The following is a 14524-nucleotide window of genomic DNA, read 5'->3' as shown; positions in this document are numbered from 1 at the left end:
CTAGGGGCTCCCGATTTTGTCATTATTTCCTACTTTCAGGACTCCACTCTTCGGAAGGCCTGTCCGGCAGTACAACCGCCGAACACACGATGCAACAATCAAGGAGGCAGAAAGCTACGTCGAATTCCCAGGTGGTCTCTATAACGAGCAAAATACCTGTCTTACATACCGTCTCGCAGCTCGCCCCTAGAGGGGAACATGTCAAATAGTCCCATCTCTTGCTTATCGCATTATTTGTATCGTTCTGCTTTCACAGCAGCCTTTTAAAATAAACAATGCTTAGCTTCAGCTTATTATTGCATTCTCTATTCATTTCTTTTTCAATACATATGTTCAATTATGACATTTAGCACCCGTACACTTTGGTACGGTCCATACGCCAGGGGCTCAAGCACCCCATAATACGACGTGAGAAGTCCGAACACTTTCACAAAGTGCGGCCCTCCGAACTTATAGCATTATATGCATCAGCTCCGAATCATGTCTTTGGTCAATAGTTGGGTTTGCCCGGCTCCCATGTTTTGGTACCTTACATTCCGCTATATCGGCTAAGGTAGCGCTGGGAGAACTACTGCTATTGTGCCCCGGTTGAGCTGGGCTAAGCACCTCAGTAAAGAAAGCTAAAACTGACTGTCATGATAGGGCGAGAGCTGGTCGCTGTTCGAGAGGTTTCGAGTCCCTAAAGACTTATGCCGCTTAGAGCGAGGAGTCGGCTTTGTCCGGCCTAGGCGTGTATAGCGCCCCGAACTCGGTCTTTCGAACACTAGGGGCTTCGCCGAAATTTAAAATTATAGAATTCTCTGGCTAAGTGAGAGTGATAACGCATTATAGTCTGATTGCCTTGTTCATTGTGCTGAGCACCTCCCTCGAAGGACCCAAGAATGGGAAAAATAGTGCTCAGGTTTATCCCGAACACCCCAGCACTCGTGGCATGGGGGCAGAAGCCGACGACTCGCCATCTCTCAGACTCGATAAACGGCCGCATGGAAGGTAATATTTTAAATTAAAACAAGCGTTGCATAGCGCATATGAACAAGTTTTCAGCGCATAGGATAAAACGAACTTAAATATTACATCTTTGGAACATTCGTCCGCCACAAGGCGGGCGCCCTTCAGGACGCCCTCATAATACATCTCGGGGTGGTGATGCTCCTTGCCCTGCGGTGGCCCGTCCTTCACAAGCTTCTCCGCATCCATCTTGCCCCAGTGCACTTTAGCACGGGCAAGCGCCCTACGGGCACCTTCGATGCAGACGCAGCGCTTGACGACTTCAAGCCACTGACAGGCATCCACCAGCCGCCTCACCAGCCCGGAGTAGCTCCCAGGCAGGGCCTCTCCAGGCCACAGCCGAACTATAAGGCCCTTCATGGCCTGTCCGGCCACCTTATGGAGCTCGACTAGTTGCTTCAGCTGGTCGCTCAAGGGCACCGAGTGTCCAACCTCAGCATACTGAGACCAGAACACCTTCTCCGTCGAGCTGCCCTCCTCGGCCCGGTAGAAGGCGGCGGCATCTGACATGCTACGGGGCAAATCTATGAATGCTCCTGGAGAGCTCCGGATTCGGGTAAGTAACAAGTAATTCACTTTCACGTGCTTGCTTTGCATAAAGAATGCCTTACCCACCGCTATCTTCTGCATCGCCTCAACTTCCTGGAGGGCTTTCTGGGCTTCGGCCTTGGCAGACTTGGCGCTTTTAAGGGCCGCCGCGAGCTTGGACTCTCGCATCTTTGAGTCAAGCTCCAAACTCTCATGTTTTTTCATAAGATCCTAGAGCTCTTGCTGCACCTCGCCAACCCGCGCCTCATGTTTCTCCCGCTCGGTGCGCTCCGTGGCCGCCTTCTTTTCGGCCTCGTAAAGCACTTGCTTAAGGGTCACCACCTCAGTTGTGGCCCCTAGGACACCAATAGCGATCCTGTCATTTTTTGCAACTACATCTTTTTAAATATACTCCACAAGGTATTACTTACCTTCTTTTTCCTCGAGCTCCTTTTTAGCAAGGCCGAGCTCTTGCTCGGACCGCTGGAGGCTCTGCTTCAGCGCATCCACCTCCGCAGTCAGTGCGGCAGAGGCCAGCAGCGAAGCCTGCATACGCATATTGACTTAATTATGTTAGACTCCTGCGAATGTTGTTAGATCCTCTATTCGGCTTTTGTTTCCGAACGCCAAACAGAGCATCAGAGGCTACTGTCTATGCGGTAATATTTTCACATACCTCAAAGCCTGTTAGCAGGCTGGCATAGGCTTCAGTCAGCCCGCTTTTGGCAGACTGAACTTTCTGAATCACCGCACTCATAATAGTGCGGTGCTCCTCGTCGATGGAGGCGCCGTTAAGCACCTCCAGCAAATTATCCGGTGCCTCCAGTTGGATGGAGGTCACTGGCGTCGTAGGCTTGCCCTTCTTACTAGGGGGCCGCCTGCCGGACTCCGGAACCATTGAAGGTTCCGGTGCGGTGTCCGGCCCAGGGCCGGACTTGGAGCCCTTGGGGGTTTTTCCCCTTTGCACCTGGAGTCCGGGAGGTCGCCTTGCGGCGCCTCCAGGACCACCTCCTCCTGGCTTGGAACCTCTTGGGACAGCACCTTGGCGTCGTCCGTAGGGCGGGGGGAGGTAGCAGTCGGAAGTGAAAAACTATTCACGTCCGACGAATCCAGGTAGCCGCTCAACGACACGTCGAGCCGGGCTTTGGGCGGACTGCATAATTATATTCGGCGTCAGGAGAAGCTGTGCAATACAGGAACGCCATGAGTCACTCAGGTATCTGAATACTTACGATTTTGCTAGGGGCTTGGCCCTGAGCGGCCACTCCTCTTCGCCGTCGTCGGCGTTGGTGGAGTAGTCCATAGGGAGGGTCCTCCCTTTCTTGGACCCTCCGGCCTCCCCAGTTGGGGCGGCCTTCCTTTTCTTTTCTCCCCTGCTGGGGAAGAAACCTCTCTTTTATCCTCCTCGTCTTCGTAGGAGGAGTGCGCCTCGGAGTCTTCGGACGATGAGTCCGACTCCACCGGGCGTCGGGAACTCTTCTGGGTTCCCGTGGCCTTCTTCTCCGGCACCACGTAAGGTGCCGGAACTAGCAGCTCCGCCAAGCGGGCGTCCGCTGGGTCTTCGGGCAAAGGAGCCCGACAGTTGATCTGTTCGGCCATCCTCTGCCAGTCCTGTCAAAGGCATGGGGGCTTAGATCCCGCATAGAGTCAAACTATGAAAGACAAATATCTTGTAAGAGGTAAAAACAGCTTACCGCGTTGGCTTGACGCTGCGTGCTGAATCCGCGATCCTCGGTAGCAGATGCGGGAGCCTCGGCGCCCTCGAATAGCACCTTCCAGGCATCTTCGTACGTTTTGTCGAAGAGCCTGCTCAGAGTTCGGTGCTGGGCCGGGTTGAACTCCCACAAGTTGAAATCCCGTTGTTGGCACGGGAGGATCCGACGGATGAGCATGACCTGGACTACGTTAACAAGTTTGAGCTTCTTGCTCACCAGGTTTTGGACGCATGTTTGGAGTCCGGTCAGCTCTCCTTTTTTACCCCACGCCAGGCCCTTAGCTTTCCAGGAGGTGAGACACGTAGGGATTCCGGATCGGAACTCGGGGGCTGCGACCCATTCAGGGTCACGCGGCTCGGTGATGTAGAACCACCCCGATTGCCACCCCTTTATGGTCTCCACGAAGGAGCCCTCGAGCAACAGGACGTTGGGCATCTTGCCCACCATGGCGCCTCCGCACTCCGCCTGGCGGCCGCCCACTACCTTCGACGTGACATTGAAGGTCTTCAACCATAGGCCGAAGTGGGGCTAGATGCAGAGGAAGGCCCCGCACACGACGATGAACGCCGAGATGTTGAGGATGAAGTTCGGGGCCAGATCATGGAAGTCCAGGCCGTAGTAGAACATGAATCCCCGGACAAATGGGTGGAGAGGGAAGCCTAGTCCGTGGCGGAAATGGGTGAGGAACACCACCCTCTCATGGAGCCTGGGGGTGGGGATGAGCTGCCCCTCGTCTGGGAGCCGGTGCGCGATGTCGTCAGACAAGTATCCGGCTTTCCTCAGCTTCTTGAAGTGTCCCTCCGTAACGGAGGAGACCATCCACTTGCCTCCCGCTCCGGACATGGCCGGAGAAGGTTGAGGTGGGGAATGCGGACTTGGGCACTGGAGCTTGAGTGCGCGAAAATGGATGAGCAAAGGAGGAAGAAGGCGTGGATGGAAAGGCGGATCCTTATCCCCTTATATGGGCGGACGAAACTATGCGTCCCCACCAGCCTGGTAAAACTCGCTTATCTCCCGAGCGCCGTAATCAATGGCGCAGTTGGGTTACCCACGCCCGTATTGATGAGAATCCCGGGATAAGGGGACACGATCTCTGCTTCAACAAGACGTGCCAAGGAAACCGCCTCGCAAAATGCGCTGAGGTGGGACAGTAAAAACAGTTCAAATAAAGGCTTGGCTGTGGTGTGATGACATGCTACGGAATACGTCAACAGATTAGATTTGTGTAAATATTATTCTCTCTACGACAGTATGTGGAACTTATTTTGTAGAGCCGGACACTATCCTTGTGTTCAAAATCTTTTATGAAGTATTCGGAGGAGGGACCCGCCTTGCAATGCTGAAGACAATCTGCACGCCGGACTCGTCGTCATTGTAGCCTGGTTTAGGGGCTACTGAGGGAGTCCTGGATTAGGGGGTGTCCGGATAGCTGGACTATAACCTTTGGCCGGACTCTTGGACTATGAAGATACAAGATTGAAGACTTCGTCCCGTGTCCGGATGGGACTTTCCTTGGCGTGGAAGGAAAGCTTGGCAATATGGATATGTAGATCTACTCCCATTGTAACCGACTCTATGTAACCCTAGCCCTCTCCGGTGTCTATATAAACCGGAGGGTTTTAGTCCATAGGACGGACAACAACAATCATACCATAGGCTAGCTTCTAGGGTTTAGCCTCTCTGATCTCATGGTAGATCTACTCTTGTACTACCCATATCATCAATATTAATCAAGCAGGACATAGGGTTTTACCTCCATCAAGAGGGCCCGAACCTGGGTAAAACATTGTGTCCCCTGCCTCCTGTTACCATTCGGCCTAGACGCACAGTTCGGGACCCCCTTCCCGAGATCCACCGGTTTTGACACCGACTACGGGATTCCAGTCGAAGCACATTCATGGCAGCCTCGTCGCCGACCGGAGAAACGATAGGGTCTAAACCCGTCTCGATTCGTCCAGTTTCCTCGTCAAAGTTTTGGCAGAATTCTGTAGTCAAAAAGTTAGTGAGTCGACTGGATAGGATTAACTTGCAAGCAGTAAAGCAGTCGGATTAAAAGGAGTACCTTCCAGCATAAGATAGAGCTTCTTGGCAAGAGTTCTCAGATAGGCTTCCATATCATTTCTCTTACGGACCGCGGACTCCAGCTTCTCATTCAGAGCAATCTTATCCTTCTTCAGACGAGTTACCTCTCGGTTGGACTCATTGAGAGAGGACTTCATCTTGTTTAACTCTCCTTCCAACACTCCGACCGAAGCCAGCTTCTGGTCTGCAAGGGCAGTCTTATCTTGAGCTTCCTTCTGCGCAGCTGCAAGGTCCAATTCCTTCTTCTCCAGAGCCAACATCATTTTCTATGCAAAAGAAGCAATCGGATCAAACAAGAGATCAAAGAAATATCTTAAAAGACGATCGATGTGAACAGTCGACAGGCAGTTACCTTCCATACCGGCAGCTTCATCTTGAGCTTTCTTCAACTTTTGTTGGGCTAGCTCCAAGTCGAGGTTGAGTTGCCTCTGCTTCTCCTCAAATTTGGCAAACTTAGAAATGAGAGTACAAGATTTCTGCAGAAGGTAAAAGACGTGTCAATCGACAAGATCAAAGATTATTTACTCCCGAGTGAATAAAACTTAAAAGTTTACTCGGACCCCAGTCGACTGCCCGTAGTTGACTGCGGTCTCGGGGACTACACCCAGTGGGTGCACTTGGCGTGCCCCCACTGATTCAGACCCCACTCGACCAATCCGCCCGGGTCGAGTAAAAAAAATTCAGACCTCGGCCGACTGCCAGCAGTCAACCGTGGTCTCGGGGACTACACCCAGTGGGTGCACTTGACGTGCCCCCACTGGTTCAGATCCCACTCGACCAGTCCGCCCGGGTCGAGTGGAAGAAAAGAAAGTAAAAAGTTCTCAGATCCTAGTCGACTACACCCAGTGGGTGCACTTAGTGTGCCCCCACCGGTTCAGATCCCACTCGACCAGGCCGAGTGGAAGAGCGCAAGTGCTAGAGACAACAAAACACCCAGTGGGTGTACAGATTCGACGCAAACCATAAGAGATCGTATGAAGGAAAATATTTCAGGTAGCATATCCTAATAGAACAAGGTCAGTCGAAGGTCTACTTACCTGGACATTGGCCCGAAGAGCCGCGCTGGCAAGCAGCCTGGCTGTTCTCGTGCACCGTCTTCATCCGCTCCATCATCACGTTAGCCTGACAGATGGCCTCCGCAGCCGCGTCCGACTGGTTTTTCGAAACATGGTAATTGGTGAAGAAGGGGGCAGATGACCCAGGTGCAGCAGCTTGGAGCTCCAAAGCATGAGGTTGGACGATTGAAGGAAACACCGGTACAATCGACGGTGCAGGGCGCTCACTCGACAATGGGACAACGAAAGTTACAGAGGCCCCACCTGCGTCTTTAGATTGCCGGACGGTTGGTGTTGTCATCGGTCCCTGCCGAGACGTCTTGCCAGCTGCTACTTTTTTGTTCTTTCTGGGCCTAGGGGCCACATCTTCATCATCATCCGGAAGATCAATGACATTGGGTGGGGCTGCAGATAAATCAGTCGACACCAAGTGAATCGCCAGAATTTAATCGACCAAATAATCAAGAACAAGATCATGAGAGTTTTACCTGGGTTGGAGGTAACCGCGTCTTCCATTTCCTCGTCTCAGTATTGGTAGGAAGAAGTTCCAGATGTAGCAGCACTGCAAATGTCAACATTCAGTCGATTATGTTATGTTGCTCGAGTCAACCAAAAGATCGGGTCAGATGATTGCCCGGAGATGGTGGGGATGGTCACTTTGATTCTGGGCAAAGCCTTCGGTGGTTTGGAGGATGTAGCCTTCAATGCTTTCGGCGCAGGAGGCGGCGCAATCTTGAGCTGTTTCAATACCTTCTCAGTCGGCGCCGGGGAAGACGTCCGAGGGCGCTTCGAAGATTGCCCAGTCGGTGCGGCCGCCAGGCCAGGGGTGCTCGCCGGGTCGTGAGCGTGCTTGGACCTCCTCTCTCTGCGAGGAGGCGAGTCGACCTCTTCTTCATCACTCGAGTTGTCGCTCTCCTCGTCCTCCTCTGCATCCGAGTGCCACTCGCCATTCTCGCCCCCGCTCGCCCCTTCCTCGACATTTTGCTCCTGCACTCCATTGGGCATCGAGTACATATCAATAAGAGCCTGAAAAGATAATGAACAAAAGAAATACAGTCGACCGTCAACAAGATGTTACACAGTGAATCAAGAAGATACTTGACAATGCAGAATCATACCTGTTTCGGCTGGCGCAAATGGTCAAATGGAATCACCCTCCTAGACCCCCGGGGATTATCTTTGTTGCCGGTGATTCCTCTCAGCCACTTCTCCACCGCGTCTTCACTAACGTCCTCCAGGTGGATCCAAGTGGAGTCCTCGAGTCCCGAGTACATCCACATCGGATGGTCACGGGCTTGGAGTGATTGGATGCGTCGACTGAGAAAGACCTCCAGCAGGTCCATACCAGTCACTCCGTCGCAGACAAGTTGGACGACCCGCTCGACCAACACCTTCACCTGCGCCTTCTCTTCCGGGATCACCCTCAAGGAGGAGGGCTTCTCCACTCGAGCCAAGGAAAAGGGGGGAAGTCCAGTCGACTGACCCGGGGTCGGCTGGTCCTTGCAGTAAAACCAGGTCGACTGCCAGCCCCGGACCGAGTCGGGAAGGATCATATCTGGGAAGGTGCTCTTGTTCCTCATTTGAATTCCAAGGCCCCCGCACATCTGTATCACGTGCGTCCTCTCATCACTCGGGTTGGCCTTCTTGACCGTCTGGGAGCGGCACATGAATATGTGCTTGAAGAGACCCCAGTGCGGTCGGCAGCCCAAAAAATTCTCGCACATGGACACGAAAGCAGTGAGATACATGATGGTGTTTGGAGTAAAGTGGTGGAGTTGAGCCCCGAAGAAGTTCAAGAAACCACGAAAGAAAGGGTGGGGAGGCAAAGAAAACCCGTGGTCGACATGAGTGGCGAGGAGGACGCACTCACCCACCTGCGGCTGCGGCTCGGTCTCGTTCCCCGGGAGCCGCGCCGATTGGTGAGGGATCAGTCCCCCCTCAACCAGGTCGTCAATGTCGTCTTGACTGATTGTCGAGTGGATCCAGCCAGGCGGCAGGCCGGACCTCGACGAAGATCCGCCCTGGCTGGTCTTCTTCCCTTTCGCCTTCGTCGTCGCCTTCTTTGCACGCTCCAACGCCACCGTCTTCTCCTTCCCACCATGGCAGTGAATCGAGTCCGAGCGGGGCTAAGACGCCGAGAGCGGAAGCAGGCGCAACGGAGAAATCTGAGGAAGAAGGAGAATGAGGGCGCACTGTTCAAAAGCTCGGTCTGGTGCCTTTTATAAGGACACTTTCGTGTGACTGGCTTGTAGGCCCGGACAATTTTATCAAATCCCGCAATAGTCGCGCACGCGATACGTGGCGAAAAAGGTGGCACGGGGATCGAGGCGACCTGCCTAATCCGTCCCGATTACCGCGGCCTCCCCGCCCAGCGTGCTGAAGATTCGAATCCCGCGAAATCCGTGGACAGCAGAACAACTTGATAGACGAAAGACATCCTCCGCATCATCACTCGAAACTCTTCACTAAAAGTTCACTGGGCAAAAACTAAGAATGGATCAAGGCGACTAAAAAAGAAGTTGGTGTCATCACCTTAGTTCATTGATCCAGAACAAGATATACTCATAGCACGAAAAATGAGTCGGAAGTGTTCTCAACTCCTTCCTCACTCAAACCCTGATCCATTCGGGGGCTAATGATAAAGCTATGTACCTAGGGTAGGGTCATGGATCTGTTCAAGATACCCTCCCCAAGGACATCTCTAAAGGAGCTAGAAGCACTCGAAGAAAAATCATCATCCACTCGACCATGAAGCTATGTTCCACTCGACAGTCTCGAAGACACTCGACCGTATGGACAATCACTCGACTACAAGGAGATCTAGAGCCACTCCACTCTGCAATGGTCGGGAATTAAGTCATACCTTTAATGGTCATTATGTATCTTTATTGCAGGCGTTACTAGTAACGTCCCCATCTTTATGTACCTTAAACCCTCTGTAACTGAGGGCAGGAGGACTCTGGCGAACTCTATATAAGCCACCCCCCTCCTTAGGGACGGGGGTTCGCACCCTCTGTAACACACACGCATATAATCCAGTCGACCACCTCCGAGCTCCGAGACGTAGGGCTGTTACTTCCTCCGAGAAGGGCCTGAACTCGTAAAACTCGCGTGTACAACTCCTCCATAGTTAGGATCTTGCCTCTACATTCCTACCCCGCATTCTACTGTCAGACTTAGAACCATGAAAATTAGTACATCCATTATTCATGATCCATTCAGTGCCACCAGAGAAATAGTCCTGTAGAAGAATTAGTTCTTCTTAACCACACACATCTTGATGGGCGACAGTGAACATTTAGCTGGGCGCTAAACATATGAGTACTTTGCTCAAGGAGCATTGGAGTTTTTTCTTGGAGAGTGGTTAGCATAGTTGTTATAATATGCAGATTTTTTTCTTAGAAGCATGAATATAATGGTTAGAAGACTAGTGCTCATATTCATACAAGGAAGAATCAACATTGGAACCCTTTGAGGAATTTCCATTCTGGATCTGCAAGGAGTTCTTTCTGGATGGACAGTTATTTCCCTTAGAGGACTTTTCCATGAAGCAGAATGCAAGTGCCTCGTCGTCGCTTTCATAATTGTCAAAGAACGACCTTGATGTTGGTGTAGAGGCGTAATAAATACCCTCCATGCCAAAATCAGATTCCTTGGCAGATGATTCTAATTCGGCGACTTTGGACTCAGAGGCTTCTTCCTCAGAATCCATCTATTTTACAATATAAGCATTGGCCTTGTGAGAATTCTTCTTCCTTTAGGAGCTTGACTTCGAGGATGAAATCTCTTTATTCATGAAATGCTATATTTCTTCTTATAAGGGCCAGAATCATAGTTCTTGCTCTTGCTACTCTTTGTAACTTTGCCATTGTTCCGGGCCTTAATTTCCCACATCAGGCATTCATCAATGAAATGTCCAGTCTTTTTGCGTTTGTAGCAGGAGTTTTCACTCTAGGAATTTGTTCCAGAGGTAGATTTTGAGTTATACTTCGAATTCTTATGAGAAGTGATTCTTCTTCTTGTATCGGTTGAAGCATTTCATGATCAATGCAAGATCTTTACTGATACGATCAGGATTTTCGATTCACAGTCATTAATTTCTTCTTCCAAGGAAGAATCCGCAACAGCCTTGATAGCATGAATTTTGCAATAGTTGAAACCATAGAAATATCATGTCTCTTATTCTTGCAGCTCATGGGTGTTAAGTCTCTCTAGAACATTTGAGGGTTCGCGATCTTTGTAATCTGGGCACTCTTTGATCATCAGAATCAAAGTATCAAATGAACTGCCTAGAGACCGAAGCAACTACTTCACCACTTCATGATTAGTAATGGCAATAGCGCCAAGTCCTTTGAGCTCATTGGTGATATAATAGAGACAATCATAAGTATTTTGAACACACTCATTGTCAAGTCTTCGGAAGCAGCTTCGCAAAGTATCAACCTGAGATTATTTCTGAGTGGAAACACCTTCATTCACCTTAGCAAGTCTATATATACCAGATTTCCTTTGATATACTTGGAGAGCTAACGCGATAAAGTTTCCCCTTTGAGAGATGATTGAAGGTGATCTCCTCAGCTCGAGCATCAAGCTCCTAATACTTTCTGCTATTTTTCGAGAGAGAAGCCTCTAGCGAAAACTATGCCCCCCACGGGTCTTTTCAAATCATATTACTAAAACCAAAATTACCTTGCTACAATTTTCTATGTTTTATTTTACTTTTCAATTTATCTATCTATCATTACCAGATTTAATCCTTGCAAGTAACAAGTTCAAGGGGATTGACAATCCTCTTGCCCGCGTTGGGTGCAAGTATTTGCTCTTGTGTGTGTAGGTACTGCTTACTAGGAATTTGTGTGGTTCTCCTTTTGGTTCGATAACCTTGGTTTAGCACTGAGGGAAATACTATCTTCTACTATATTGCTTCACCCTTCTTCTTCGGGGAAAATCCCACCGCAACTCACAAGTAGCAAATGCTAACATGACGAGCAAAATGGCAAGTACTTAGCAGTTTCGGTGAACTGATCACAGAGAGAAATTACGAGGGAGAAGTTTTTCGATAACATGGGAAAATTACAGAAAGTGATGTGAGTGGGCGCGGTGTTCGATGGCAACTCTAGATTTGTTCAAACTGCCATCACAATGCTACGTGTGGTTAGAGGAACTTGTGATTTAACACCGAAGAAAACCTCTCTTCGTCTTATTCTCCTTGACCTAAACTCCATCGGACTCCGGCCTATTACTATAGGTAGATCTTCAACGTGATCTCCGGACTTTAACATACTTGCTCTTGATGATCCATGGTAGCTCTTGGATACCCCGAACTGGCACCTAACCGTCTAGTGGATGCATAGTTCACAAAAAGTAATATGTACAAGCTAAGATTCAATCTAGTTCATCGTGATGCTCAATCACTTGACATGTTTTAGGATCTGGGTTTTCCCTCATTAGTATTCTCTCAATTCTCTGGGAGGAGGGGTTTCTCAGACAATGTCTTGTCAAGTCAAAAGAAGCAGCAAACCATCTTAGGCTGGGATGAGGGTATATTTATAGGCGGGAGCGATCCCAAGGTGTGAAATGAGCATTAAGGGCACTACCCACTCAATGAAGAACCGACACATGGTATAAAGGTCGGATTTCAAACTCACTCACCGACTTAATTGAGGAACAAGTCAAGTTGACTTAATTGCAAGTGATTCTTTCTCGGAGTCCCGAAGAACATTGTCGCGGACTCAGAGAATAAACACTCTGCACGAAGATATTTCTCTCATCTTCACTCGAAGAAATAGGTTTTGGATTGCATATACATCGATGACCTAAATATCAACACATGACATAAAGGTCGGATTTCAAACTCACCTACCGACTTACTTGAGGAACAATTCAAGTCGACTTAACTGCAAGTGATTCTTTCTTGGAGTCCTGAAGAACATTGTGATGGACTCAGAGACTAAACACTCTGCATGAAGAGATTTCACTCATCTTCACTCAAAGAAATAGGTTTTGGATTGAGCATACATCGATGACCTAAATTTCAACTAACTTGGACCCCCTCTCCTTAATAGTACGATTTGCCCTATGACCCAATAAGTGAAAAGTCAAACTAGAAAACTCTACAGTCTTCACGCATGCGTCATTTTCCTCGCTGCAGCCAATTGTTCCTGAAAGAGCACACCAAAACTACTGCTTATAAACAGAATTTTGAGGGGTCATCTACTACACGATAAACAATCTTCTAGAGTCCTACTTCCCGAGTATAGTCACAAAATAGCAAGTCCATTAACTATTTTGTCCAACAATCTCCAAAACTATCGAGGGGCACTGGACGCACCTACAACCCACTAGGCCAGCCCACACACATGCCTCTACCCGACCAATATGCCTCCTTCAGAAGGGCACCTCCTTACTTGGTGCACAAAACATGTACTCTAATAGATTACTTGGGCTACAAGCCATGTAAGTCGGCTCAGGCCCATGTAGTCCTACCCCTCGTTCACCAATATAAGTCGGGGCCCCGTGAGTCGGTATGCGTGTAACACATATCATACAGGTCTCACTCAAGACAACATTAATACATATCAGACATGCAAAATGTAAGGTATTACCTCACCCTGAAGAAGTGAACTTGACTATATCCTTGTCTCGTGTACATCCAATATGATCCTTGTTGTGTACTCTGCCCCATGAGCAACCCTATTACCGAAAAAGGCTTTCGCCCCGCTTTATATATAAAGCACCAAACCATAAGCATCCAGTACAACCACACGCCACGCCACCGCAACACACACACACCCATGAGCAACCCTATCAAGGGATCTGCTGATATAATTAATGGACATGAATGAAGCAAACCAACTGCACGTGTAAAAGGGGAAACTTTTAATCATCCCTCTTTTATTACAACTAGATGTCACCCAAACGAACAGAGCGATCGTCCATGGGTTAGACATCTTAAACACGTCGAGATGCAGTTTCCAGAGTTATTCTTTTTGTTTTTTGTTCTGATCCATCTATTTTCTGCGGTTTTTCTTTTGCTAATTTATTTTTTCTTCCTACTTTTATATTTTTGTTTTACATCTTTAAAAAAACATAAACATGTAACAAAATTAGAACAGTTTTAGGAGTACATGAATATTTGTTATAACTCGGCAACATTGTTTAAAATACAGGAGCATTTTTAAAACTTGTGAATATTTTTAAAATTGATGAACACACTTGAATTCCAAAAGACGTTTAAAATACAAAATCATTTTTAAGATTCGTGGACATTTTTTTAAAGAACTTAATTTTTTAAATATGAAATAAATCTTACAGCTAGCTTTTTTTTCCTGAGAAAACCAACTAGAAACCAGAAGAACAAAAGAGGAATAGTCCCCTATGCATTTCCTGTATTATAGGGGGCCCCCGTAGGGGGTCATCATGTGAGGCGGCCACTCGACTTTTTTCAAAGGAGTTGCATTAGCGCAAGGAAGAGTTTCATGGTGGGGCCCATACATGCGTTTTTCATATATTACATTTATGTGCAAAGTTCATCCCAATTTTGAAAGTTCAATATTTTTATAAGTTCAAATTTTCAAAAGTTTTAAATTTTGAAAGTACAATACCAAAAGTTGAAATTTGAAAGTTAAAGTTTTAAGTTCATGTACCCGCCCAGTTTGATATGAAAAGAAAAAACTCATTTTTTACTTCACAGAATAGTGTTGTCTTGCGAAAACTACACAGTTATTTCCTCTCCAAGAAAACTTAGGGTTCCTTTGCCTCCCGCTGGCGCCGCCGCCGGTCCGCCTCGTCTCCGGTGACCTTAGGGCCATGGTGGCATGGTGGATCCCGGCCCTTACCGGCGGGAGGGCTCCGTTTTTAGATGTTTCTTCAAATTTTGTTAGGGCTTGTGTCCTGCTTAGAAAGACGAGACGGCGACGGCTCTCTGAAAATGGAATAAGGTTATTCCCGTCTAGCCTCCGTTCTGGTGGTGTGTCTAGCATCATCGATGGGCGTGTGGAGGTGTGTCTCCGATGGATCTATCCTTGCTGGATTTGCTCGGATCTGGTCATAGTTCATCTACGTTTGTGTTTCTTTAGGTTGGATCCTTCCTATCTACACTACTCTTTATCGGCGGCGGTTCCTGTTCTATTGCGC

This window comes from Triticum urartu, chromosome 5 (assembly GCF_003073215.2).
Source record: "Triticum urartu cultivar G1812 chromosome 5, Tu2.1, whole genome shotgun sequence".
NCBI classification, from domain to species: Eukaryota; Viridiplantae; Streptophyta; class Magnoliopsida; order Poales; family Poaceae; genus Triticum; species Triticum urartu.
This window is presented reverse-complemented; position numbering follows the sequence as displayed.